The following is a 27,601-nucleotide window of genomic DNA, read 5'->3' on the forward strand; positions in this document are numbered from 1 at the left end:
ATTTTAATGCGACGTTTTAACTGCATTTCCCTACACTTTTCTGCGCCATTTCCTTGAAAAAATCCCTGTTTGGGAAAGTTTCCATTCTTTGATTGGAAAGTTCCTTATTGTAGAAAGTTTCCATTTTTGTCTTCATTTTTTTCATTTCTCATTTTTCATTTCTCATTTCTGGAAAGTTTCTATTTTTCATTTTTAGTAAGTTTCTATTTTCATTTTTTAGAAAGTTTCTATTTTAAGTATAGTTTCTATTTCAGGACCTCCGAGCTAGAAAGTGGAAATGAACGCACGAATGGAAAGAGGAGCTTGCGAACATCAAGACGAACGAACATGAGAGAAAATGGCCCACACATTTGAGCAGAAAATGAAGAAACAAGCTTTCCTAGTCCAACAGGAAATCCTACGAAATGGAGGAAGGCTTTCCCTAGCAAGTTTCCAACGCAACCATGAAAAAGAAAATGGAAAAATAATGTGTTTTGCGTTGGAAAATGAGAAGGCTTGAAGATGAAGCAACGAGGCCCAAGAACTCCTTGGAATTTTCGGGCAAATTGGATAATGGCCCATCAAAGCCCATGACACTAGGGTTGTGACGCAAACCCTAGCCCTAAAGATATGTTTGCCGTGAAATTGCATGAGAGAAAAAGGAAGAGGCGTCCAAAATCAGAAATAAAGGAAATTTTCTATGGAGATTTTCTAGGGTTATTTTTATGGAAATAAATCAAGAGATAAAACCCTAGAAGACCTAGCCGTCCAAGCCAAGAGGAAAACAAGGGGATGCCGTGCAAACTCTAGGGAATTCGGCAAAAGATAATGAAGAGAAAAACAAGGTTTTGCCGTGAGGAAAAATCAGAAAAAAATAAAGAGATTTGTGGAGATTTCTTAGGGAGCTTTTAAAGGAAAGAGAATATGTGTTGAACACAAAAAGCTCTCAAAGGAGTCTAGGTTCGTCCCCCTTTATTCTCTAATATATTGTTGCCGAAATTGGTGAAGGAAATCAGAAAATATCTCTTATATTTCGGCAAGATTATTTAGGGAATTCATATTGGAATTTTTGATTGGTTGCACCACCTCATAGGGCTTATGTGGCAAGCAAGCATTGGAGGAAATTATGTGGAGTTATATCATTGTGCCGTGAGTTTCATTAGGGTTAGACGGCTTGGAGAACAAAGAAGCCGTGCCCTATATATTCTCTCTTCTCTCAACGTCAAGGGTTCAAATCCACACTTTTCGTTTACCTTTGAGAAAATAATTCAGAAATCTCTCTAGCTTAGCCGTGTTCTCTCCATCCTCTAGGGCAACCACGAAGTGCAAGCAAGGCCAAGGAAGAAGAAGACAAGCCGTGCATACCATCCACCCTCCACCTTGAAGATTGCTTTCGAAATTCAAGAGACCACATCATCACTTCATTCATCTCATCTTCATCACGGTGTAATCCGATTCTCCTTGTACCTTTGCTTTGTAATTTTCGTTGGTTTGCCTTAGTTGACACATATGTATGAACAAGTATTGTTTTCTGAAATTTTATGATGAATTGTTAATTTTCAGATTCATATATTGCGATTTATGGTTGCTTTTGTGTGAGTGTTTGATTAAATTTGCATGATAGAAATCTTTTGTATGATTATCTTGAATGGTTCGAAACATTTAGGGTTCTTATGTGATTGTTGCTACGAATTTGAGAACATGAATCAACTTTTTGGTTTTGTGTTCTTGAATCGATAAGTAGTAAAGGTTTTGTACAAAAACCGAATTTAATCAAAGAAGATTGCAATTAGGTGGACTTTTTCATACTAAGTTGCACATTTGAGTTGATAGCCTTTCTAGGTGTTTATTGCGTTAAACATGACATGATTGACTAGCTTTCTAGGGCTTGATTGCATGTTTGATAGAATTAATCTAGGTGCTTTCACTTAGGTTAATTAGCATTGAAAGTAAAATATGGGAAATTGTTTGCTTTTGAACGTTTCACATGATCAACTCCTCTTGCATGACTATGATGAACAATGATGAACTTGAATTAATTTTAATCATGAGTTTCGACTTTGATCTTTGTTCTTGCATTCCATTTGTATTTTTATGTTTTTGCATTTTAATTATTTAGGTAACTTAGATTTTATTTTCGGAAATTAAAACCAAAAACCAAAAAACTCCCCCTTTTCGTAAATATGTCTATATTTTGTAAATATTATACTTTGTTTTAATTTTAATTGTTTAATTGTTTGACAATGACAGGTGTACCCTCAATCCCCGGAATAGAACGATCCCTATTTATTTATACTACTAATGACATTTCAGGGTTAAATTGGTCGCTCGATAAAAGCGACATCAATTTTTGGCGCCGTTGCCGGGGATTGAAAAATCATTTGTCATATTGTGAATATATGTGTTTGTTTATATTGTGACCGAAAAAAAAAAAAAAAAATTACTTGTTAATTATTTTGTTATAATTGTCGAAAATTAGTAATTACTTATTTAGGTTGTTATTTTATTGTTGAATACGAATTTTAATTGTGAGTTGTAAATTAAAGAAGGAATAGGTGAAGTCGTGTTTATTAATATTGGCCTAAACCCCTTATTGGTACCTAGTTCAGGTCCCTTAAGGTTGAGGGCGGCCTTTATTAACATTCATTGAACTGTCTTCACACTTAGGACCTTTTATATCCAAGTAAGTATAGCCTATGTGGGATGGTGTCTAGGAAGGGGACAACGCTCATGACTGGTTCTTGAATCCAGAAGTGCGTGCAAATGAGCCTAAACCACAATGTGGGAGTAGCTCATGCCAAAATGGATTCTACCTCTCGTGGTCGCCCTCCCCTACCTGGCCATTTCAGTAAGGTTGCCCAAAGGATGTAGGAGAGACTTAGTGTCTTGACGATTATACTTGGGCCGCACGTCCACTTGATTTACCGCTTGGAATTTAATTCGAAATCAATGGTATTTATAACAAAAGAAAATGTTGTGATGCACCTAAGGTATATTGGATTAAACATAGTCTTGAAAAGGGTAGCTGTTTCAGCCCCATTGCACATCGAGACTCCCTGTTCCCGTACCTAAGTGTTGAAAATAATTGTAAAGAAAAGGAAAGAATAGAAGTAATTTTACTTAATTTCGTAAAAAAAAAAAAAAAAAAAAAAAAAAAAAAAAAAAAAAAAAAAAGAAGATAATTAGATGTGAATAGTGACGTTTTGTTTGTTTGTGTGAAAGTTTTGTGTAAATGGTGTCTAATCTTGTTAAACAAAGGAAATGTAAAGAATTAATTATAAATATTGTTAAATTCTTGATTTATTATAAGTGTGTAAATCGTATGAGTAGATAAGGGCCCTTTTGTTAATATTGGCCTTAACCCTTCATTAGTGCCTTTCTGAGGTCTTATGAGGTTGAGGGCGGCTTTTATTAACATTTGGAGAACTGTCTAACACATGAGTTCTTTTCAAGCTGAGTAAGGGGCATATAGGTGGTGTCTTAGGTTGAGACCCTGGGTGATGGGTTCAATTGGATCTCAGAGATACTATAGACCGTGCGTAAACCACAATGTGGGAGTAGCCAATAGGGGCCTAAACCTCAATGAGGGAGTAGCCTCCGTAGTGTCACCAAAATGAGTCCTCCCTCTCACTTACCTCTTAATCTGGCCATCTAGCCTTCTGAAACAAAGGAAAGCAACTTATGTCTAGGCGACTATCCCTAGATCGTATCTCACCAATAGTAGTGGTTTCTATTGGGCTCGACTTACAACTTGTAATCAATTGAGATATTAACTTTATTTTGTAAAGATAATAAGATACTTGAACATAACCTCCACTTGTAAATTGTGTTGTTTTGTACATTTTATACTTGTATAAATTTCTTTTGTGGTTTATTTGTGAAAAGATTGTGGATAGTTGTAATTTATACTTCTCTTTATACTTGTATAAATCATAAATAGTAAAGTCGTGAATAGTAACTTGTGAATAGTGACTCGTGAATAGTAAGGTTGATGTATAAATCACTAATTTGTAATTAACTCACTTTTTACTTTGCTAACTTCTTTGAATTTTGATGATGTTCAGGATTCCTATGAATGACCGAGCCTTTTAGATCCTCTACACTAAAGGAAATTGAAGCAAGGCTCGCTCGCTTGAAGGGTCCTTCACTTCTTGAGCAGACAAGCCCTTCCCCTTCGACACACAGAGGGTAATCTTTAACGAACAAGGGAAGAGGACCTACTGTTCTGAGGAGTCTACATCACCTACACCAAGTCCATCTCCTCCTTCACGTTCACCTTCACCTGTGATTTCGTCCAACTCTACACCACCACCTTCACCACCACCTGAAGAAGTCGAGAAGAGAGAATGGCATCTATTAGGGAACTTTCCACTGCAACTGTTGAAGGAGGACCCCCTACAGGCATAGTATACCCTCCCCCTGCAGCTGGAAGACAAGCAGAGTTCGAGCTAAAGAGTGGTTTGTTGCACAAGCTCCCTATCTTCCATGGACTTAATATGGAGGACGCTAACAAGCATGTTCGAGAATTTCAATCTGTTTGTGCAAACATGCAACCACAAGGGGCAGATGAGAATCTTCTGAAGATGAGAGCATTTCCATTCTCCTTAGCTGACAGAGCCAAGATTGGCTATATGAGCTTCCTGCAGGACGTATCACTTCATGGGAGACAATGAGAAAGGCTTTCTTGGAGAAATACTTCCCAGCTTCTAAGGTCATCACACTTAGAAAGAAGCTTAGTGGAATAGAGCAAGCTCATGATGAGTCCTATGCTGCCTACTATGAGAGGTTCAATTCCTACTTGCACAATGCCCTCAACATCAGATGAAGGATGAGACCCTACTCACATGTTTCTATGAAGGACTCTTACCCTTGGAAAGGCAAATGTTGGATGCTGCAGCTGGAGGAGCTTTTGTGGATAAGTCCCCTACAGTTGGGAAGGAGCTGATAGCTAATCGTGCCTTGAACTCTCAACAATATGAGGGGGTAGGACACTCTACTCGTAGGGTGCATGAGATGAGCAAGAATACTGCAATTGAGGATCAACTGAATAAGCTTACTCTCTCATGAACCAAGTGGTAAGTTCAAAGGACCTAGTGCAACAATAGCTTGTGGGGTATGCTCTATGCAAGGGCATGTTACAGATCAGTGCCCTCAACTTAATGAGAATGGAGGATGGGAATCTGCAAATGCTATTGGAGGATATCAAGGAGGATACCAAGGAGGACCTCAACGTCCTAGACATGATCCTTACTCCAATACGTACAACCCAGGATGGAGGGACCATCCCAACTTCAAGTGGACCAACAATGATAACATTCAGAATCCTCTTGGTGGGAACTTCCAACGTCCTCAAGGGCCTTCATTCCAAGGATCATCTTTTCAAAGGCCCTACATGCCTCCGCCTCAACAGAACTCAGGACCTTCAATGTCTCACTATGACAAAACGTTGGAAGCCTTGACTAGTTCCACCCAGGCCTTGACAAACTCTACTCAAGCTTTGATTCAAGGACAACAGACCCACACTAAGGATATTGCAGATCTTAAGAAACAGATGGGCCAAGTTGTGGACTTCATGAGCAAGATTCATGAGACTGGGAAGCTTCCTAGTGGCACAATACCTAACCCTAAGGGTAATGTGGAGAATGCATCAGTTGTGACTACGAGGAGTGGGAGACCATTTGTGGATCCACCCAAGCAACCCAAGAAGGTCCAAATGAGCATAGAAATTGAGGAAGACCAAGAACCCACCAAGTTGGGTATTGAGAAGGACCCTGCAACGTCAAAGGAAGAGACCAAGGCATCCTCATCTTTAAAGGCAAAACCGGAAATCAAAGGTAATAATTCTAACTTATCAAATTCGGTTATTGCTAACCCTTCTTCTTCTTGCATGCCCTTCCCACGCAGGTTTGCCCAATCTAAGAAGGATGAAAGTGACCAAGCTATCTTGGAAACTTTCAAGAAGGTGCAAGTAAACCTACCCCTCCTAGAGGCCATCAAGCAAGTCCCTAAGTATGCCAAGTTCCTCAAAGAGCTTTGCACTACTAGGAGAGTAAACCGTGAAAAGGAGGTGGTAAAGGTAAGTGAGAATGTCTCTGCCCTAATTCAGAGGAAGATCCCTCCAAAGTGTAAGGATCCTGGAAGCTTTACCATTCCTTGTACTATTGGTAACTCTAGATTTAAGAATGCCATGCTAGACCTAGGTGCATCTGTTAATGTTATGCCCTACTCTGTTTATGAAACCCTAGGTCTAGGGGAACTTAAATCTGACAATGTTATCATTCAGTTAGCTGACAGATCCAATGCATACCCTAGAGGTTTGTTGGAGGATGTGCTTGTACAGGTTAACCATCTTATCTTCCCAGCTGATTTTTATGTACTGGAAATGGAGGACTCCCCTGTAAGTTCCACTCCATTGCTTTTGGGACGTCCTTTCTTAAGGACAGCTAGGACGAAGATTGATGTGTATGAAGGCTCTCTTACAATGGAGTTCGATGGTGACATCATTGGCTTTAACATCTTTGAAGCCATGAGGTATCCCCTAGAGGTTAATGATTGTTTTTCTGCTGACATTTTAGATGAACTTGCGCAGAAAATGTTTGATGTTATGCATGAGGATACCCTAGTCACTACCCTTGAGAGTGGGGTAGGCTATACAAAGGAAGGCGTCACCATCCCAGAGGACAAGTTGAAAGACACTTGTGAGGAGAAAATCATTGAAAACGTCTCCTTCCTTGAGGCATCACCCTTCATAGGTAAGTCTGTTTCTCCCTTGTCCATTCAGTTATCCACTAACAAGACTTTACCTTCAGTGGTCCAGGCCCCAGAACTTGAGCTAAAACCTCTTCCAGACCATTTGAAGTATGTCTACTTAGGGGACAAGGAAACCTTGCCAGTGATTGTGTCCTCTGCACTAACAACTCCACAAGAAGAGAAGTTGGTGGAAATGTTGAAGCAACACAAGACCGCCATAGGATGGACATTGGCGGATATCAAGGGAATCAGCCCTACAACTTGCGTCCACAGGATACTTCTAGAGGAGGGGTCTAAACCCACTAGAGAGGCTCAACGTCGTCTCAACCCTCCAATGATGGAAGTAGTGAAGAAGGAGGTTATCAAACTCCTTGATTGTGGGGTAATCTACCCTATTTCTGACTCCAAGTGGGTCTCTCCAGTTCAGGTCGTGCCCAAGAAGTCTGGGATCACTGTGGTAAAGAATGCTGATAACGAACTGGTGCCCCAAAGGACAGTAACAGGCCACAGAGTATGCATTGACTATAGGAGGCTCAACGCAACCACAAGGAAAGACCACTTTCCTCTGCCATTCATTGACCAGATGCTTGAGCGCCTAGCTGGACATGACTACTATTGTTTCTAGATGGATACTCTGGTTACAACCAGATTGCAATTGCAAATGAAGATCAAGAGAAGACAACCTTCACTTGCCCCTTTGGAACATTTGCCTATAGACGTATGCCTTTCGGACTTTGCAACGCTCCAGGTACCTTTCAGAGGTGTATGGTAAGTATCTTTTCAGATTATATTGAGAAAATCATAGAGGTATTCATGGATGACTTTTCAGTTTTTGGAAAGAATTTTGATGATTGTCTTAATAATCTGGAGATAATTCTGAAACGTTGCATGGAAACTAACCTTGTCTTAAACTGGGAAAAATGCCATTTTATGGTTAAACAAGGAATAGTTCTAGGACATATTGTCTCTGCTAGGGGTATAGAGGTTGATAAAGCCAAGGTTGATATTGTGCGTCACTTACCCTCTCCCACTTCTGTGAGAGAGATTCGTTCTTTCCTTGGTCATGCAGGTTTTTACAGGAGGTTCATCAAGGACTTCTCTCAGATTTCGAGACCCTTATGTCAACTACTCCAGAAGGATGTGCCCTTCCACTTTGACAAGGAGTGTCAAGAAGCTTTTGACAAGCTTAAGGAGTTGTTGACATCTGCCCCATCATGTTACCTCCAGATTGGTCCCTGCCCTTTGAGTTGATGTGCGATGCCTCTGACTACGCAGTTGGAGCCGTTTTGGGACAAAGGAAGGAAAAGCTGCCCTATGCCATCTACTACGCCTCAAGGACTCTCAATGATGCCAAATGAATTACTCCACCACAGAGAAAGAGCTCCTTGCAGTTGTCTTTGCCCTTGAGAAGTTTCGCTCTTACTTACTTGGTACCAAAGTTACTATCTTTACTGACCATGCAGCTTTGAAATACTTGATGACCAAGAAGGAGGCGAAACCAAGGCTTATTAGATGGATCCTACTCCTGCAAGAATTCGACGTGGAAATCAAGGACAAGAAGGGTAGTGAGAACGTGGTAGCTGACCACTTGAGTCGTTTGGTGCACGCAGAAGACCGTCTCCCTCTGGTGGAGACGTTTCCAGATGAACAACTCTTTGGAATCCAGGTAAGTGAACCATGGTATGCAGACATTGTGAATTATATTGTGTCTAGAAAGATTCCTGATACCATGTCACGTGCTCATAGGGATAGGCTTAAGAAAACTGTTAAGCAATATGTTTGGGATGAACCTTATTTGTGGAAGTATTGCTCTGATCAATTGATTAGGAGATGTGTGCCTGAACATGAACATAATGCTATACTTTCTTTTTGCCACTCTAAAGCATGTGGGGGACACTTTGGGTCTAAGAAGACTGCGTTTAAGGTGCTAGAGTCTGGGTTCTATTGGCCAACATTATTTAGGGATGCACATGCCTATTGTTTAACTTGTGATAAGTGCCAAAGAACAGGAAATCTAGGTCCTAGAGATCAAATGCCATTGTCCAATATAATAACTGTTGAAATATTTGATGTCTGGGGTATAGATTTCATGGGACCTTTCCCTTCATCTTTTGGGTTTCTCTATATCTTACTTGCAGTGGACTATGTTTCCAAATGGGTGGAAGCAAAGGCCACTAGAACTAATGACTCTAAGGTTGTTGCAGATTTTATCAAGTCTAACATCTTTAGCAGGTTTGGAATGCCTAGAGTTCTCATTAGTGATGGAGGATCCCATTTTTGCAATCGGACGATTGAGGCTCTCTTGAAGAGATATGATGTCACACATAAGGTTTCTACACCTTATCACCCACAAACTAGTGGGCAGGCTGAGGTCTCTAATCGTCAGATTAAGGGGATATTGGAGAAGACTGTGAACCCCAACAGGAAGGACTGGTCCTTGCGTCTAGAGGATGCTTTGTGGGCCTACAGAACTGCATACAAAACTCCCATAGGTATGTCACCATATCGAATTGTCTATGGCAAACCATGCCATTTACCTGTGGAGTTGGAGCACAAAGCTTGGTGGGCTGTGAAGCAGTTCAACATGGATATGGATGCAGCTGGGCTTCATAGGAAGTTGCAATTGCAAGAGTTAGAGGAGATAAGGAATGATGCCTTTGAAAGTGCTAAAATTTACAAGGATAAGACTAAGGCATTCCATGACAAAATGATTCGAAGAAAGACTTTTGTTGTAGGTCAAAAAGTTCTTCTCTTCCATTCTCGTCTCAAACTCTTCCCAGGTAAGCTTCGTTCTCGTTGGATTGGGCCTTTTGTTATCACTCATGTGTTTCCTCATGGAGCTGTGCAGATAAAGAGTGAGCATACAAATAACGAGTTCAAGGTGAATGGCCACCGCTTGAAGCCTTACTATGAGGCATTTGTGGAACATGAAGTGGAGGATGTGCCCCTCCAAAACGTTCCAAACCCTGAGGATTAAATGGAGGTACAAGTCTAGGCTGAAAGACTATAAACATTAAGCGCTGCTTGGGAGGCAACCCAATTCTGAAGTAGCTGTGGAGGAGTCATCAACGCAGATTTGTTTTATCTCTCCCTTTTACTTCTCCAATTTTTCTTTATGTTGGTAGTCATTTTCGTAAATTTCATCCCTATATGCTTAAGTGTTCCATTGCATGCTTTTTATTGATTACATTGAGGACAATGCAATATTTAAGTGTGGGGGAAGGGATTTACACTTTTATCTTGAGTCATATATTGAAAAATACAAAAAAATTGAAAAATGTCAAAAATTTAAAAATTTTCGTTGCTTTTGTTTTTGTTTTGAGTCTTAGGATGCCCTTTCAACTGTCTAGGATGATTCTATATCTCTAAAATCATGACTAAAAGAGGATCACAAGATTGAGATGATTTTTAAACATGGTATTCTTTGGTTAATTGAGATATATGAAAAATGTGTGCCTTGTAGTGGATATGGATTCGAAAACTTTGGTACAGAATATGAGCATGTTAGGATGAGTTTTGATTCATATAAGCCCATGTGAGATAATTGAGCCATGTTCCTTTTTCTTGGAGTGAAATGAAAAATATATTCTTATTTTCTTGGCGATATTTTGATGATCTCATTATTCTTCATTTGATTGATTGCTTGCCATAGATTAAGTTTGATGGACTAGAGAATGCTAGAATTCACTCTTGTACTTGTTGAGACGTTTGTCAATACATGGCCCTGATTCTGGAAGGGATAGAGGCACCCTAGGAATTTCCACCATTGCCAAATAAACCTGTGTCCCTAATTGTGCCCGTCGTGGGACTCCCCTAGATAAGCCCCTTTGAGCCTACATTGAGCCTTTTCATTCATCACCCTTAAAACCCTTAACCATGAAGCTTAGTATAGTTAAAACCCTACCCTTTGTTCTAAGAACTTAGTGGAGCTATCTTTTGAGACATACTTCGTGGGTTTGGTGCTAAGGATGAAAATTGAGAAGAGGTGAAAGTTAAAGTGTGGGGGTAGACTTGTCCATAAAAGAAAAATATATGAAAAAGCCGAGAAAAAGAAAAAAAAAAAAAAAAAAAAAAAAAAAAATGTATACGGCTAAAAAGAAAAGAAAGAAAAATGTTTATGGATTTTAGTCCCCCATACTTGGTGATTTTGGAGTTTACGTTGAACTGAAGGCCCACTACAGAAAAATTTGGCCTTTGTCCATTCACTATAGTTCAAGGGAAGTTTACAATGAAGATTGGGCCCAACATGAAGACATTAGGCCCCTTTTATGTTACCTCTAGGGAAAGTGACGTTTTTGCAATACCTTGGTGGATTTCTTGAGGTCTCTACATCTACATGTGCTCTGCTAGGTTTTTAGAACACTTTGATAAACCCTTACCCTTCATTTCTTAAAACCTTGAGCCTTGGCCCATTACAACCTTTAAGAAGACCTTCTTGATCCTTAAGATGGGACAGCCCTTGATGTGGAGATGAGTTACAAGAGTTGAACCTATGGCTTGGGTCCATCTGTGCAAGTAGTTGGTATCCTTCATGAGATCTTTAAAATAAATTATACATGTGCTTTCGTTTCTTGAATTATGTGATATACTTGCTGTCTTTCACATATACTTGAGTGTATAAGCTTTTAAGCATTGCCATGATCTGAGAGAAGAAAGAGTGGATATAACTTGTGAGGAATTGAATCATACTTGTCTGAAACATGCTTAACAGAACCGATCACCATTGTTACAACCAAGTCCTACTTGTGTATGTGAAGATTATGTGTTTTAATTAACTCTCGAATGCCTAAACATTTATTCTTGGTGAAGTGCTAATCTTGGTGTTGTGAAAGTAAGAGATTGCTGAGACAAAAAGTTGAAGGGCTATAGAGTCTGTTTCGTGTCAAGTCTTTAATTTCTGTTGAGTCTTAGTGTGTGTCTTAGTTTGATTTTGCTAAGGGACTAGCAAAAGCTAAGTGTGGGGGAATTTGATAGGAGCATTTTAATGCGACGTTTTAACTGCATTTCCCTACACTTTTCTGCGCCATTTCCTTGAAAAATCCCTGTTGGGGAAAGTTTCCATTCTTTGATTGGGAAAGTTCCTTATTGTAGAAAGTTTCCATTTTTGTCTTCATTTTTTCATTTCTCATTTTTCATTTCTCATTTCTGGAAAGTTTCTATTTTTCATTTTTAGTAAGTTTCTATTTTCATTTTTTAGAAAGTTTCTATTTTAAGTATAGTTTCTATTTTCAGGACCTCCGAGCTAGAAAGTGGAAATGAACGCACGAATGGAAAGAGGAGCTTGCGAACATCAAGACGAACGAACATGAGAGAAAATGGCCCACACATTTGAGCAGAAATGAAGAAACAAGCTTTCCTAGTCCAACCAGGAAATCCTACGAAATGGAGGAAGGCTTCCCTAGCAAGTTTCCAACGCAACCATGAAAAAGAAATGGAAAAATAATGTGTTTTGCGTTGGAAAATGAGAAGGCTTGAAGATGAAGCAACGAGGCCCAAGAACTCCTTGGATTTTCGGCAAATTGGATAATGGCCCATCAAAGCCCATGACACTAGGGTTTGTGACGCAAACCCTAGCCCTAAAGATATGTTTGCCGTGAAATTGCATGAGAGAAACAAGGAAGAGGCGTCCAAAAATCAGAAAATAAAGAAGATTTTCTATGGAGATTTTCTAGGGTTATTTTTATGGAAATAAATCAAGAGATAAAACCCTAGAAGACCTAGCCGTCCAAGCCAAGAGGAAAACAAGGGGATGCCGTGCAAACTCTAGGGAATTCGGCAAAAGATAATGAAGAGAAAAACAAGGGTTTTGCCGTGAGGAAAAATCAGAAAAAAATAAAGAGATTTCGTGGAGATTTCTTAGGGAGCTTTTAAAGGAAAGAGAATATGTGTTGAACACAAAAAGCTCTCAAAGGAGTCTAGGTTCGTCCCCCTTTATTCTCTAAATATATTGTTGCCGAAATTGGTGAAGGAAATCAGAAAATATCTCTTTATATTTCGGCAAGATTATTTAGGGAATTCATATTGGAATTTTGTGATTGGTTGCACCACCTCATAGGGCTTATGTGGCAAGCAAGCATTGGAGGAAATTATGTGGAGTTATATCATTGTGCCGTGAGTTTCATTAGGGTTAGACGGCTTGGAGAACAAAGGAAGCCGTGCTCCTATATATTCATCTCTTCTCTCAACGTCAAGGGGTTCAAAGTCCACACTTTTACGTTCTACACTTTGAGAAAATAATTCAGAAATCTCTCTAGCTTAGCCGTGCTCCTCTCCATCCTCTAGGGCAACCACGAAGTGCAAGCAAGGCCAAGGAAGAAGAAGACAAGCCGTGCATACCATCCACCCTCCACCTTGAAGATTGCTTTCGAAATTCAAGAGACCACATCATCACTTCATTCATCTCATCTTCATCACGGTGTAATCCGATTCTCCTTGTACCTTTGCTTTGTAATTTTCGTTGGTTTGCCTTAGTTGACACATATGTATGAACAAGTATTGTTTTCTGAAATTTTATGATGAATTGTTAATTTTCAGATTCATATATTGCGATTTATGGTTGCTTTTGTGTGAGTGTTTGATTAAATTTGCATGATAGAAATCTTTTGTATGATTATCTTGAATGGTTCGAAACATTTAGGGTTCTTATGTGATTGTTGCTACGAATTTGAGAACATGAATCAACTTTTTGGTTTTGTGTTCTTGAATCGATAAGTAGTAAAGGTTTTGTACAAAAACCGAATTTAATCAAAGAAGATTGCAATTAGGTGGACTTTTTCATACTAAGTTGCACATTTGAGTTGATAGCCTTTCTAGGTGTTTATTGCGTTAAACATGACATGATTGACTAGCTTTCTAGGGCTTGATTGCATGTTTGATAGAATTAATCTAGGTGCTTTCACTTAGGTTAATTAGCATTGAAAGTAAAATATGGGAAATTGTTTGCTTTTGAACGTTTCACATGATCAACTCCTCTTGCATGACTATGATGAACAATGATGAACTTGAATTAATTTTAATCATGAGTTTCGACTTTGATCTTTGTTCTTGCATTCCATTTGTATTTTTATGTTTTTGCATTTTAATTATTTAGGTAACTTAGATTTTATTTTCGGAAATTAAAACCAAAAACCAAAAACTCCCCCCTTTGCGTAAATATGTCTATATTTTGTAAATATTATACTTTGTTTTAATTTTAATTGTTTAATTGTTTGACAATGACAGGTGTACCCTCAATCCCCGGAATAGAACGATCCCTATTTACTTTATACTACTAATGACATTTCAGGGTTAAATTGGTCGCTCGATAAAAGCGACACCAATAAAATATAAAATACCCACAAACTTCACAAATATATTACAAGTATAAAATGTACAAAACAACACCAATTTACATGTGGAGGTTATGTTCAAGTGTATTATTATCTTTACAAATAAAGTTAATATCTCAATTGATTACAAGTTGTAAGTCGAGCCCAATAGAAACCACTACTATTGGTAAGATACGATCTAGGGATAGTCGCCTAGACATAAGTCTCTTTCCTTTGTTTCAGAAGGCTAGATGGCCAGATTAAGAGGTAAGTGAGAGGGAGGACTCATTTTGGTGACACTACGGAGGCTACTCCCTCATTGAGGTTTAGGCCCCTATTGGCTACTCCCACATTGTGGTTTACGCACGGTCTATAGTGTCTCTGAGATCCAATTTGAACCCATCACCCAAGGTCTCAACCTAAGACACCATCTATATGCCCCTTACTCAGCTTGGAAAGAACTCCTGTGTTAGACAGTTCTCCAAATGCTAATAAAAGCCGCCCTCAACCTCATAAGACCTCAGAAAGGCACTAATGAAGGGTTAAGGCCAATATTAACAAAAGGGCCCTTATCTACTCATACGATTTTACACACTTATAACAATCAAGAATTTAACGATATTTACAATTAATTCTTTTCTTTTGTTTACAAGATTAGACACATTTTACAAAAACTTTCAAACAAGATTACAAACAAACGTCACATTCTGTACACTTGATTTTTTTTCTTTTATTCTTTTTTTTTTTTCTTTTTACGAACTTAAGTACAAATATTTCTATTCTTTCCTTTTCTTTACAATTATTTTCAACACTTAGGTACGGGAACAGGGAGTCTCGATGTGCAATGGGACTGAAACAGCTACCATTTTCAAGACTATGTTTAATCCAATATACCTCAGTGAATCACAACATTTTTGTTTGTTATATATATCATTGATTTCGAATTAAATTCCAAGCGGTAAATCAAGAGGACGTGCGGCCCAAGTATAGTCGTTTAGACACAAAGTCCCTCCTACATCCTTTGGGCAACCTTACTGAAATGGCCAGGTAGGGGAGGGCGACCACGAGAGGTAGAATCCATTTTGGCATGAGCTACTCCCACATAGTGGTTTAGGCCCATTTGCACGCACTTCTGGATTCAAGAACCTGTCATGGGCGTTGTCCCCTTCCTAGACACCATCCCACATAGGCTATACTTACTTGGATGAAAAAGGTCCTAACTGTGAAGACAGTTCAATGAATGTTAATAAAGGCTGCCCTCAACCTTAAGAGACCTGAACTAGGTACCAATAAGGGGTTTAGGCCAATATTAATAAACACGACTTCACCTATTCCTTCTTTAATTTACAACTCACAATAAAAATTCGTATTCAATAATATAAATAACAACCTAAGTATTTAACTACAAATTAACTAATTAACTAACAATTAAGAGAATTACAAACAATTAACAAGAGAATTTTTTTTTTCTTTTTTTTCGAACACAACATATGGACAAAACAAATATTCACAATATGACAAATGATTTTTCAATCCCTGGCAACGGCGCCAAAAATTGATGCGCCCAAAAGCAAGCGCATAATTTAACCCTGAAATGTCATTAGTAGTACGTAATAAATAGGGATCGTTCTATTCCGGGGATTGAGGGTACACCTGCAATGTAGGACAAACAAACAATTAAAATTAAAACAAATTATAATATTCACAAAGATATTCACTAGTATAAACATTATTTATGAAAAAGGGGAGATTTTGTTTTTGGTTTTTCGAAAATAAAACTAAGTTAACAAAAGAATTAAAATGCAAAAACATAAAAATACAAATGGAATGAGAGAACAAAGATCAAAACCGAAACATATGATTAAAATTGACTCAAACCCTAATATTGTTCATCTAAGTCATGAGAAAGGAGTTGATCATGTGAAACATTCGAAAGCAAATGAATTCCCATTTTTTTACTTTTCAATGCTAATTAACCTAAGCGAAAGCACCTAGATTAATCCTATCAAACATGCAATCAAACCCTAGAAAGCTAGTCAATCATGTCATGTTTAACGCATTACACATAGAGAAAGGCTATCAACTCAAGTGTACAACTTAGTATGGAAAAGTCCACCTAATTGCAATCCTCGTTAATTAAATTCGATCTTTGTACAAAACCTTTACTACTTTGATTCAAGTTTACACAAAACGAAAAGTCGATTTCATGTTCTTAAACCTAGCACCAATTATATCGAAACCCTAAGTGTTTGCAACCACATAAGATTAAAATACAAAAGTTATCTATAATGCAAATTTAATTAAACAAACTCACATAAGCAACTCTCGAATCACAATATATGAATCTGAAAATTCTCAATTAATCATAAAAATTCCAGAAATTAATATTTGTTCAAACACATATGTCAACTAGTTCATAACCAACGAAATTCAAAGCAAAGGTTACAAAGGAGAATCGGATTACACCGTGAGATGGAGATGGTGATGAACGATTGATGTGGTGGTCTCTTGAATCTCGAAAGCAAGCTTCAAGGTTGGAGATGGATGATGGATGCTCACGGCTATGCTTCTTCTCCCTTGGCCTTGCTTGAACTCGTGGAGATGACTAGAGGATGGAGAAAGGAGAGGAAAACCTCACGGCAACAAGAGCAAAATTTATGATTTTTCTAAAGTGTAAATTGTAAAAGAAGAGGAACCCTTGACTTTGAGAAAGGGGGAGTATATATAGGGGCACGGCCTCCTTGCTCTCCAAGCCGTGTAAACCTCATGGAATTAATCTGAAAATTCCACATAATTTCCTCCAATAATATCTTGCCAAATAAGCCCTATGAGGTGGTTCAACCAATCACAAAATTCCATTTAATTCCCTAATAATCTTGGCCGAAATTCCCTTGATAATATTCTGATTTTATACTTTAAATTCGGCCAAAACTCCTTTAGGGAATATAGGAATGTATCTAGACTTCTTTTGAGCTTTTCTTGGTCTCTACCTTTTTCTCTTTCCTTTTATTTCTCCCTTGAATATCTCTTTGCCGAAATCTCTAGGGTTTTCTTTTGATTCACACGGCAAATCTCTCTCCTTCCTTGTATTTTCACGGCAAATTCTCTAGGTAGGTCTCCAAATATATTTTCTTTCCATAAAAATAGCCCTAGAAAATCTCCACCGAAATCTTCTTTATATTTTCTGATTTCTCACGCCACTTCCTTGTTTCTCTCTTTACTTTGGACGGCAAACTCTCCCTAGGGTTTAGTCATTGATGCGGCTGAAATAGCCTCACAATTTAACCCTGCAAAATGTAGTTGTTAGTATAGGATAAGCAGGGATCGTTCAGTCCGGGGATTGTAGGGTACACCTACACAAAAATGTCAATTAACAAATAAAAGAATAAAATGGGGGGTTTTGAAATTTGGTTCCTAATCTACTGAAAATAAAAACAAAACAAATAAAACTATATACAATGATCGACTTCCCTAACCTAGACCAATACCACTCAGAAAATTCATTTCAACATGCTACAAAAATGTGCCCACCTTAAATGCCTAGATAAGAGCTCAAATGAAAAGCCTCAGCGGATCAATCCACTTATCTGATTCATTCTAATGTAGGCTTGAATCGGAAAAGTCCTTACCAAGCCTAATACTACTAATTTTCGAAAACACTCAGCGTAATTCTCTTAACTAGTAGTATTATCTAACCCTCGAATCAACTCACACGTGCAAATTAACCATTAGACATAGAATTTAACACGTAATTTCCAGAATCGTTTAACCATTGAACATAGTTTTTACCACTTTTTAGAACTAATTGCTACTTGTTTAACTCAGCGCCTTAACAAATAACAATTACTCTTGGCAAATTAAGAAAACACACAAGAACTCTCACCATTATTCTAGCATGCAAACTTATTAACCTAACTCTGAAAATTACCTAAACACGTAAAAGGGCACAAGATTGTAACATGCATCATAAAAGAATTCTCGAAATTAACTCAATAATAAACTGAAAATCTCAAAAATATTAATAAAAATATTCTGAAAATTCCGTGTCTCCAATTACACAACTTGCAAATTGAAACGCACAAAACCGAAATAAAAATTATAAGTAGTCATAGTTACACTTTGAAGCTTTCCTCAGCGGCTTAGCAACACGGTGATGAACTCGTCTCTACTATGGTGGTGGAGCGTCCTTGACTCAGCGCCTAAGAGCTTTGTAGATTGATGGATGGATGGTGGTCACGGTCTTGTAGGTGATGGAAGTTTAAGAAGTGAATTGGGCAGAGTCTCGGAAAATGATACGCTCAAAGCAAGCATATAATTTAACCCTTTAAACATCATTAGTAGTATAAGCAAATAGGGATCGTTCTATTCCGGGGATTGAGGGTACACCTGTCAATGTAGGACAATATAAACAATTAAAATAAAACAAAGTATAATATTTACATAATATAAACACAATTTACGATTTAGGGGGGTTTTAGGTTTTGGTTTTCGAACATTAAAAGGAAGAATAAAACTAAGTATAAACAAAAACACAAATACAAGAATGATATGTAAGAAACAAAGATTAAAACCGATTTCATGATTAAATTCGAATACAAACCTACATTGTTCTTCCAAGTCATGTGAAAGGAGTTGATCATGTGAAACATTCGAAAGCAAACGATTTCCCATATTTTACTTTTCATTGCTAATTAATCTAAGTGAAAGCACATAGACTAATCCTATCAAGCATGTAATCAAACCCTAGAAAGCTAGTCAATCATACATGTTCAACGCAAGAAGTTCAAGGAAAGGCTATCAACTCAAGTGCACAACTTAGTATGAATAAGTTCACCTAATTGCAATCCTCTTCAATTGAATTCGATTTTTGTCCAAAACCTTTACTACTTTGATTCAAGTTTACACAAAACGAAAAGTCGATTTCATGTTCTTAAATCTAGCACCATTCATATCAAAACCCTAAGTGTTTCGAACCACATAAGATTAAAATACAAAAGTTATCTATAAAGCAAACTCAATCGAACAATCACACATAAGCAACTTTGGAATCACAACATAGAAATCGAAAATCCTTAATCAATCATAAATTTTCAGAATATAAACCTTGTTCAAACATAAACGTTAACTAGAACAACATCCAACGAAATCAAACAAGGAGAATCAAAAGTGATTACAAGAAAGAAGGTTGAATTACACCGTGAATGGAGAGATGGATGAATAACTCGAATGATGAACTAATGAAACTCGAAAGCAAGCTTCAAAGTACACGGCTTCAAGGTGGAATGGATGATGATGCTCACGGCCTAAGCTTGCTTCTTCCTTCCTTGCTTGAAAACGCCAAAAGTTGCACTAGAGAATGGAGAGAGCTTTCGCGTAGAGAGAATTTTCTGAATTATGGGGGTGGTGACTTTGAGACGTCTAGGGTGTAGTATATATATGGGACGACATGTCTTGGCCTCCAAGCCGTGAGTTTTCTGATTTATTTACCAAGGAATTAAATTAATAATTCCACATGCCTTCCACCAATGAGAAATTGCCAAGTAAGCCCTAGTGTGTCATCCAACCAATCATAAAACTCCAAGGAGATACCCTAAGATATTCTTGCCGAAATTCCTTGAATATTTTCTGATTTTCTTCTTGATATTTCGGCCAAAACATGCTTAGGGTTTCTAGGAATGAACCTAGACGCAATTTGGTCTCTTTCTTGATTTCTTTCCTTAAACTCCACCCTAGAAAATCTCTTGCGTAATCTTTGATTCTTCCCTTGATTTTTCACGCCACTTTTGCCTCCTCCTTTTGATTTTCACGGCAATGCAACCCTAGGGTTTCCTCCATGCGTCACAAACCCTAATTCCATGGGCTTTTGATGGGCCTTGATCCATTTTGCCGAAAATCCATAGAGTTCTTGGGCCTCGTTGCTTCAACTTCAAGTCTTCTCATCTTCCAACGCAAAACTCATTATTTTTCCATTTCTTTTTCATGGTTGCGTTGGAAACTTGCTCGGGAAGCCTTCCTCCATTTCGCAGGGTTTCCTAGTTGGATTAGGAAAGCTTATTTCTTCATTTCTGCTCAAATGTGTGGCCCAATTCTTCTCATATTTGTTCGTCTTGACGTTCGCAAGCTCCTCTTTCCATTCGTGCGTTCATTTCCACTTTTTAGCTCGGAGGTCCTGAAAATAGAAACTAATATGAAAAATGGAAACTTACCTAATTTGAAAAATAGAAACTTTCTAAAATTGAGAAATGGAAAGTTTCTAAAAATGAAAAATAGAAACTTACTAAAAATGAAAAATGAGAAATGAGAAATGAGAAATGAGAAATGAGAAATGAAAAATGAGAAATGAGAAATGAAAACTACAAAAATGGAAACTTTCTACAATAAGGAACTTTCCCAATCAAAGAATGGAAACTTTCCCAAACAGGGATTTTTCAAGGAAATGGCGCAGAAAAATGTAGGGAAATGCAGTTAAAACGTCGCATTAAAATGCTCCTATCAAATTCCCCCACACTTAGCTTTTGCTAGTCCCTTAGCAAAATCACAACACAGACACGACTACGACTCAACAAAAATTAAAGACTCGACACATAAAAGACTCTATTGCCCTTTAACTATTTGTCTCAGCAATCTCTTACTTTCACAACACCAAGATTAGCACTTCACCAAGAATCAATGTTTAGGCATTCGAGAGTTAATTAAAACACATAAGCTACATATACACAAGTAGGACTTGGTTGGAACAATGGTGATGGTTTCTGTTAAGCATGTTTCAAACAAGTATGATTCAAATCCTCACAAAGTATATCCACTCTTTCTTCTCTCAGATTATGGCAATGCTTAAAAGCTTATACACTCAAGTATATGTGAAAGATAGCAAGTGTATCACATATTGCAAGAAACGAAAGCACATGTATAAATTTCTTTTAAAGATCTCATGAAGGATATCAACTACTTGCACAGATGGACCCAAGCCATAAGTTCAACTCTTGTAACTCATCTCCACATCAAGGGCTGTCCCATCTTAAGGATCAAGAAGGTCTTATTAAGGGTTTTAATGGGGCCATGGCTCAAGGTTTAAAGAAACGAAGGGTAAGGAATTTAACAAAGTGTCCTAAAAACCTAGCGGAGCTCATGCAAATGTAGAGAGACTTCTAGAAATCCACCAAGTATGCAAAAACGTCACTATCCCATGGGGGTGTTATAAAGAGGCCTAATGTCTTCATGTTGGGCCCAAACTTCACTCTAAACTTCCTTTGGTTACTAATGAGTTGGACAAAGGCCAAATTTTTCTGTAATGGGCCTTCAAATCAAAGTAAACTCCAAACTCACCAAGTATGGGGGACTAAAATCCATTGATATTTCTTTCTTTTTCTTTTTCTAGCTGTACACTTTTTCTTTTTCACTTTCTTTTCTCGGCTTTTTTTCATGTATTTTTTCTCTTATGGACAAGTCTACCCCCACACTTGAGTTTTCACCTCTTCTTATTCTTCATTATGGACGCCAAAAATCTTCAAGTAAAGTCTCAGTTTAGCTCCACTAAGTTCTTAGAACAAAGGGTAGGGTTATAGCTATACTAAGGTTTAGGTTAAAGATTTTTAAGGTTGATGAAAGAAAAGGCTTAACGTAGGCTCAAAGGGGTTTATCTAGGGGAGTCCCACGACGGGCACAAATGGGGTAACAGGTTTATATGGCAATGGTGATAATTCTTAGGGTGCCTCTATCCTTTCCAGAATCAGGGCCATGTATTGATATAACGTCTCAACAAGCACAAGAGTGAATTCTAGCATTCTCTAGTCCATCAAACTTAATCTATGGCAAGCAATCAATCAAGATGAAAGAATAATGAGATCATCAAAACATCGCCAAGAAAATAAGAATATATATTTCATTTATCACTCCAAGAAAATGGGACATAGGCTCAATTATCTCACATGGGTCTATATGAATCAAAACTCATCTTAACATGCTCATATTCTGTACCAAAGTTATGAAATCCATATCCACTACAAGGCACATATTTTTCATATATCTCAATTAACCAAAGAATACCATGTTAAAGTCATCTCAATTTTGTGATTCTCTTTTAGCCATAATTTCAGAGATATAGAATCATCCTAGACAGTTGAAAGGGCATCCTAAGACTCAAAACAAAAACAAAAGCAACGAAAATTTTTAAATTTTTGACATTTTTCGATTTTTTTGTATTTTTCAATATATATGACTCAAGACAAAAGTATAAATCCCTTCCCCCACACTTAAATATTGCATTGTCCTCAATGTAATCAATCATAAGCATGCAATGAAACACTTAAGCATATAGGGTTGAGATTTACGAAAAGACCTACTAAATTCAAAACGAAAACATGAAAAGAAAGAGAAATAGGGAAGGAGAAATCAAATCTGCGTGTGTAGACTCCTTCACAGCTACTTCTGAATTGGGTTGCCTCCCAAGCAGCGCTTGAATTTAACGTCTTTCAGCCAGACGGACCTCCACTAAATAAAGTTAGTGACTATACAATAAAAGAAATACAAGTTAATGATTTATACAAAAAACGTCACTATTCACTATTAACTTCTTTTTTTTTTCTTTTTTTTCTCTTTTTTTTTTTTAATTTTTTTTTTTTTTTTTTTTTTTTTTTTTTTTTTTTTGTTAGACAAGTATAATGTACATAATTTTACACAGAGACACAAGTACAAAACATCACTATTCACGATGTACTATTCACGAATTGTACAAGTATAAAGAGAAGTATAATATACAAAATTTCCAAAAAATAAAAAAGAAAAACGTCACATATATGTCCAAATTTTTAGTTAGGGTGTGACATAGTTAATAAAAGCTTGAATTCCATTATAAGCCCTTAACCAAAGTTTAGACGTGCGGCCTAAGGGCTCGATCCTTAAAACTAGTCGCCCTCCTCAATCTTTTGGTAACTCTTTTCACACAGAGCCAGGTAGCAGAGGAACGATTTTGGCGGAGCTCAGCTCACTTGTTTAGCAGGGGACGAGACCCTTTGCTAGCACTTCTCGTATCCAATCAACCTAGACACCCTATGCTACTAAGGTGCGCCACATGAGAGAGAAAGGTGCAAGACTAATGTTAAAGACAAAGTCCTTCACCTATTCCATTATGGTTAAAAACTCATAATAAAATTCATACTTCCATAAACCTGATTTTTACTATTCACGAAAATTTTATACAATTAAATTTATTTTCTTTTCTTTTATTCACAAGTATTTCAACACTTAGGTACGGGAACAGGGAGTCTCGATGTGCAATGGGACTGAAACAGCTACCCTTTTCAAGACTATGTTTAATCCAATATACCTTAGTGTAACACAACATTTTCTTTTGTTATAAATATCATTGATTTCGAATTAAATCCCAAGTGGTAAATCAAGTGGACGTGCGGCCCAAGTATAGTTGTCTAGACACAAAGTTCCTTCTACATCCTTTGGGCAACCTTACTGAAATGGCCAGGTAGGGGAGGGCGAACACAAGAGGTAGAATCCATTTTGGCATGAGCTATGCCCATTTGTAAGCACTTCTGGATCCAAACCCGTTATGAACGTTGTCCCCTTCCTAGACACCATCTCACATAGGCTATACTTACTTAGATGAAAAAGGTCCTAGGTGTGAGGACAGTTCAATGAATGTTAATAAAGACCGCCCTCAACCTTAAGGGACCTGAACTAGGTACCAATAAGGGGTTTAGGTCAATATTAATAAACACGACTTCACCTATTCCTCTTTAATTTACAACTCACAATAAAACTCGTATTCAATAACATAAATAACAACCTAAGTATTTAACTAACAATTTTCGAACACAATATGAACAAATATATAGTATTTACGAAAACAACAATATTCACAATGCAACAAGTGATTTTTCAATCCCCGGCAACGGCGCCAAAAATTGATACGCTCAAAGCAAGCATATAATTTAACCCTTTAAACATCATTAGTAGTATAAGCAAATAGGGATCGTTCTATTCCGGGGATTGAGGGTACACCTGTCAATGTAGGACAATATAAACAATTAAAATAAAACAAAGTATAATATTTACATAATATAAACACAATTTACGATTTAGGGGGGTTTTAGGTTTTGGTTTTCGAACATTAAAAGGAAGAATAAAACTAAGTATAAACAAAAACACAAATACAAGAATGATATGTAAGAAACAAAGATTAAAACCGATTTCATGATTAAATTCGAATACAAACCTACATTGTTCTTCCAAGTCATGTGAAAGGAGTTGATCATGTGAAACATTCGAAAGCAAACGATTTCCCATATTTTACTTTTCATTGCTAATTAATCTAAGTGAAAGCACATAGACTAATCCTATCAAGCATGTAATCAAACCCTAGAAAGCTAGTCAATCATACATGTTCAACGCAAGAAGTTCAAGGAAAGGCTATCAACTCAAGTGCACAACTTAGTATGAATAAGTTCACCTAATTGCAATCCTCTTCAATTGAATTCGATTTTTGTCCAAAACCTTTACTACTTTGATTCAAGTTTACACAAAACGAAAAGTCGATTTCATGTTCTTAAATCTAGCACCATTCATATCAAAACCCTAAGTGTTTCGAACCACATAAGATTAAAATACAAAAGTTATCTATAAAGCAAACTCAATCGAACAATCACACATAAGCAACTTTGGAATCACAACATAGAAATCGAAAATCCTTAATCAATCATAAATTTTCAGAATATAAACCTTGTTCAAACATAAACGTTAACTAGAACAACATCCAACGAAATCAAACAAGGAGAATCAAAAGTGATTACAAGAAAGAAGGTTGAATTACACCGTGAATGGAGAGATGGATGAATAACTCGAATGATGAACTAATGAAACTCGAAAGCAAGCTTCAAAGTACACGGCTTCAAGGTGGAATGGATGATGATGCTCACGGCCTAAGCTTGCTTCTTCCTTCCTTGCTTGAAAACGCCAAAAGTTGCACTAGAGAATGGAGAGAGCTTTCGCGTAGAGAGAATTTTCTGAATTATGGGGGTGGTGACTTTGAGACGTCTAGGGTGTAGTATATATATGGGACGACATGTCTTGGCCTCCAAGCCGTGAGTTTTCTGATTTATTTACCAAGGAATTAAATTAATAATTCCACATGCCTTCCACCAATGAGAAATTGCCAAGTAAGCCCTAGTGTGTCATCCAACCAATCATAAAACTCCAAGGAGATACCCTAAGATATTCTTGCCGAAATTCCTTGAATATTTTCTGATTTTCTTCTTGATATTTCGGCCAAAACATGCTTAGGGTTTCTAGGAATGAACCTAGACGCAATTTGGTCTCTTTCTTGATTTCTTTCCTTAAACTCCACCCTAGAAAATCTCTTGCGTAATCTTTGATTCTTCCCTTGATTTTTCACGCCACTTTTGCCTCCTCCTTTTGATTTTCACGGCAATGCAACCCTAGGGTTTCCTCCATGCGTCACAAACCCTAATTCCATGGGCTTTTGATGGGCCTTGATCCATTTTGCCGAAAATCCATAGAGTTCTTGGGCCTCGTTGCTTCAACTTCAAGTCTTCTCATCTTCCAACGCAAAACTCATTATTTTTCCATTTCTTTTTCATGGTTGCGTTGGAAACTTGCTCGGGAAGCCTTCCTCCATTTCGCAGGGTTTCCTAGTTGGATTAGGAAAGCTTATTTCTTCATTTCTGCTCAAATGTGTGGCCCAATTCTTCTCATATTTGTTCGTCTTGACGTTCGCAAGCTCCTCTTTCCATTCGTGCGTTCATTTCCACTTTTTAGCTCGGAGGTCCTGAAAATAGAAACTAATATGAAAAATGGAAACTTACCTAATTTGAAAAATAGAAACTTTCTAAAATTGAGAAATGGAAAGTTTCTAAAAATGAAAAATAGAAACTTACTAAAAATGAAAAATGAGAAATGAGAAATGAGAAATGAGAAATGAGAAATGAAAAATGAGAAATGAGAAATGAAAACTACAAAAATGGAAACTTTCTACAATAAGGAACTTTCCCAATCAAAGAATGGAAACTTTCCCAAACAGGGATTTTTCAAGGAAATGGCGCAGAAAAATGTAGGGAAATGCAGTTAAAACGTCGCATTAAAATGCTCCTATCAGAAAAGTTTTTGGCCAGGAAGTGATAAGCTGGGAAGTGATCTTGGCTGGGAAGTTATACAAATTCAGTTCTGGACGTTGCCTATTTATAGGGGAGCATTGGTTGGCTTTCCCAACTGAAACGTCTTCTTTATGGCCTTAACTCCTCTCATAATGGGGCAATTCCTTTAATTTCCAAGCTGAAACATCTTTCTCTTATTTATTTTTCCAGCTGAAACATCTTTTTCTTTTATTCCTCAACTGAAAACGTCTTTCTCTTATTTATTTTCCAGCTGAAACCGTCTTTCTCTTATTTATTTTCCAGCTGAAACATCTTTTTCTTTTATTCCTCAACTGAAAACATCTTTTCTCCTTTATTTCCCTTCTTCATTGCTTGGTCAAATGTCTTAAATACTTTATTTTATGACTCCATCATTGCTGTTTCCAAGAGTTCCACCAAGCAAGGTTTCCTACAACAAGCAGGAGAATATCAGAATTTTCTAGAGAAAATAAAGGGAATTAAAATGTAAAGACCGCAAAAATAGTTGACAGTTAGGAATCCTGATCCAGCTAGGATTTTTCATGAATTTTACTTTTTCCGCCTATTTCACTCCAAACACTGTACAAGACTCTTAAAATGACTCGATGACTCAAAACACGAAACTTAAGGGAGAAACAAGGCTAAAATGGGGCACATATTCAATAATATCGTCACACTTTTTGGTCCTATCAACTACCCCACACTTAGCTTTTGCTAGTCCCTTAGCAAAACAAAAATACAAAACAAAACAACGACTCGACAAAAAACAAGTAAATGACTCTACTTCCCCTAACTGTTGTCTCAGAGACTCCAAACTCATGGCTTTCACGTTAAACACTTAATCAAAATTGCATAGATAATTCCATGGTTAATAAACCTGTGACATTCATATGACTAAGCAAGATATGGAGAACTTAAGTTATACAGTGAATGATAGCATGTTTCGAACAAGTCCAATCCAAACTCACAGGGCATACTCTCGATTTTTCTCTCAGAAATGGCTATGCTTAAAAGCTTCACTCTCAAGTATATGCAAGAGAATAAATTGTAAGGCAACAAACAGCTTGCATATTTCATCAATAAATGCATTTTGTGAAGAATTATTAAAGACCTCATGAAATGACTAAGTGCACAAATGGACCTAAACCATAAGCTCGACTGCGTACCTGACTCCACTAACCAAAGACAGCCCATCTCATGGATCAAGTCAGCACTTAAAACAGGTTGTAATGGGGCTAAGCTAGGGTTTTCGAAATGAAGATTAAGGATACAAAAATCCTAAGGACCTAGCAGAGCATATAAGGACCACCTTATGTCATCATTTTTGTAGACCAAATATCATTGTTTTGGGCCAAACCTTCACTCTAACCAACATGGGAAGGACAAAGGCATAATTTTCAACTTTGAGCCTTCTACAAATTTGAA

Source organism: Rosa chinensis, unplaced genomic scaffold (genome assembly GCF_002994745.2).
Source record: "Rosa chinensis cultivar Old Blush unplaced genomic scaffold, RchiOBHm-V2 RchiOBHmChr0c03, whole genome shotgun sequence".
Taxonomy (NCBI): Eukaryota; Viridiplantae; Streptophyta; class Magnoliopsida; order Rosales; family Rosaceae; genus Rosa; species Rosa chinensis.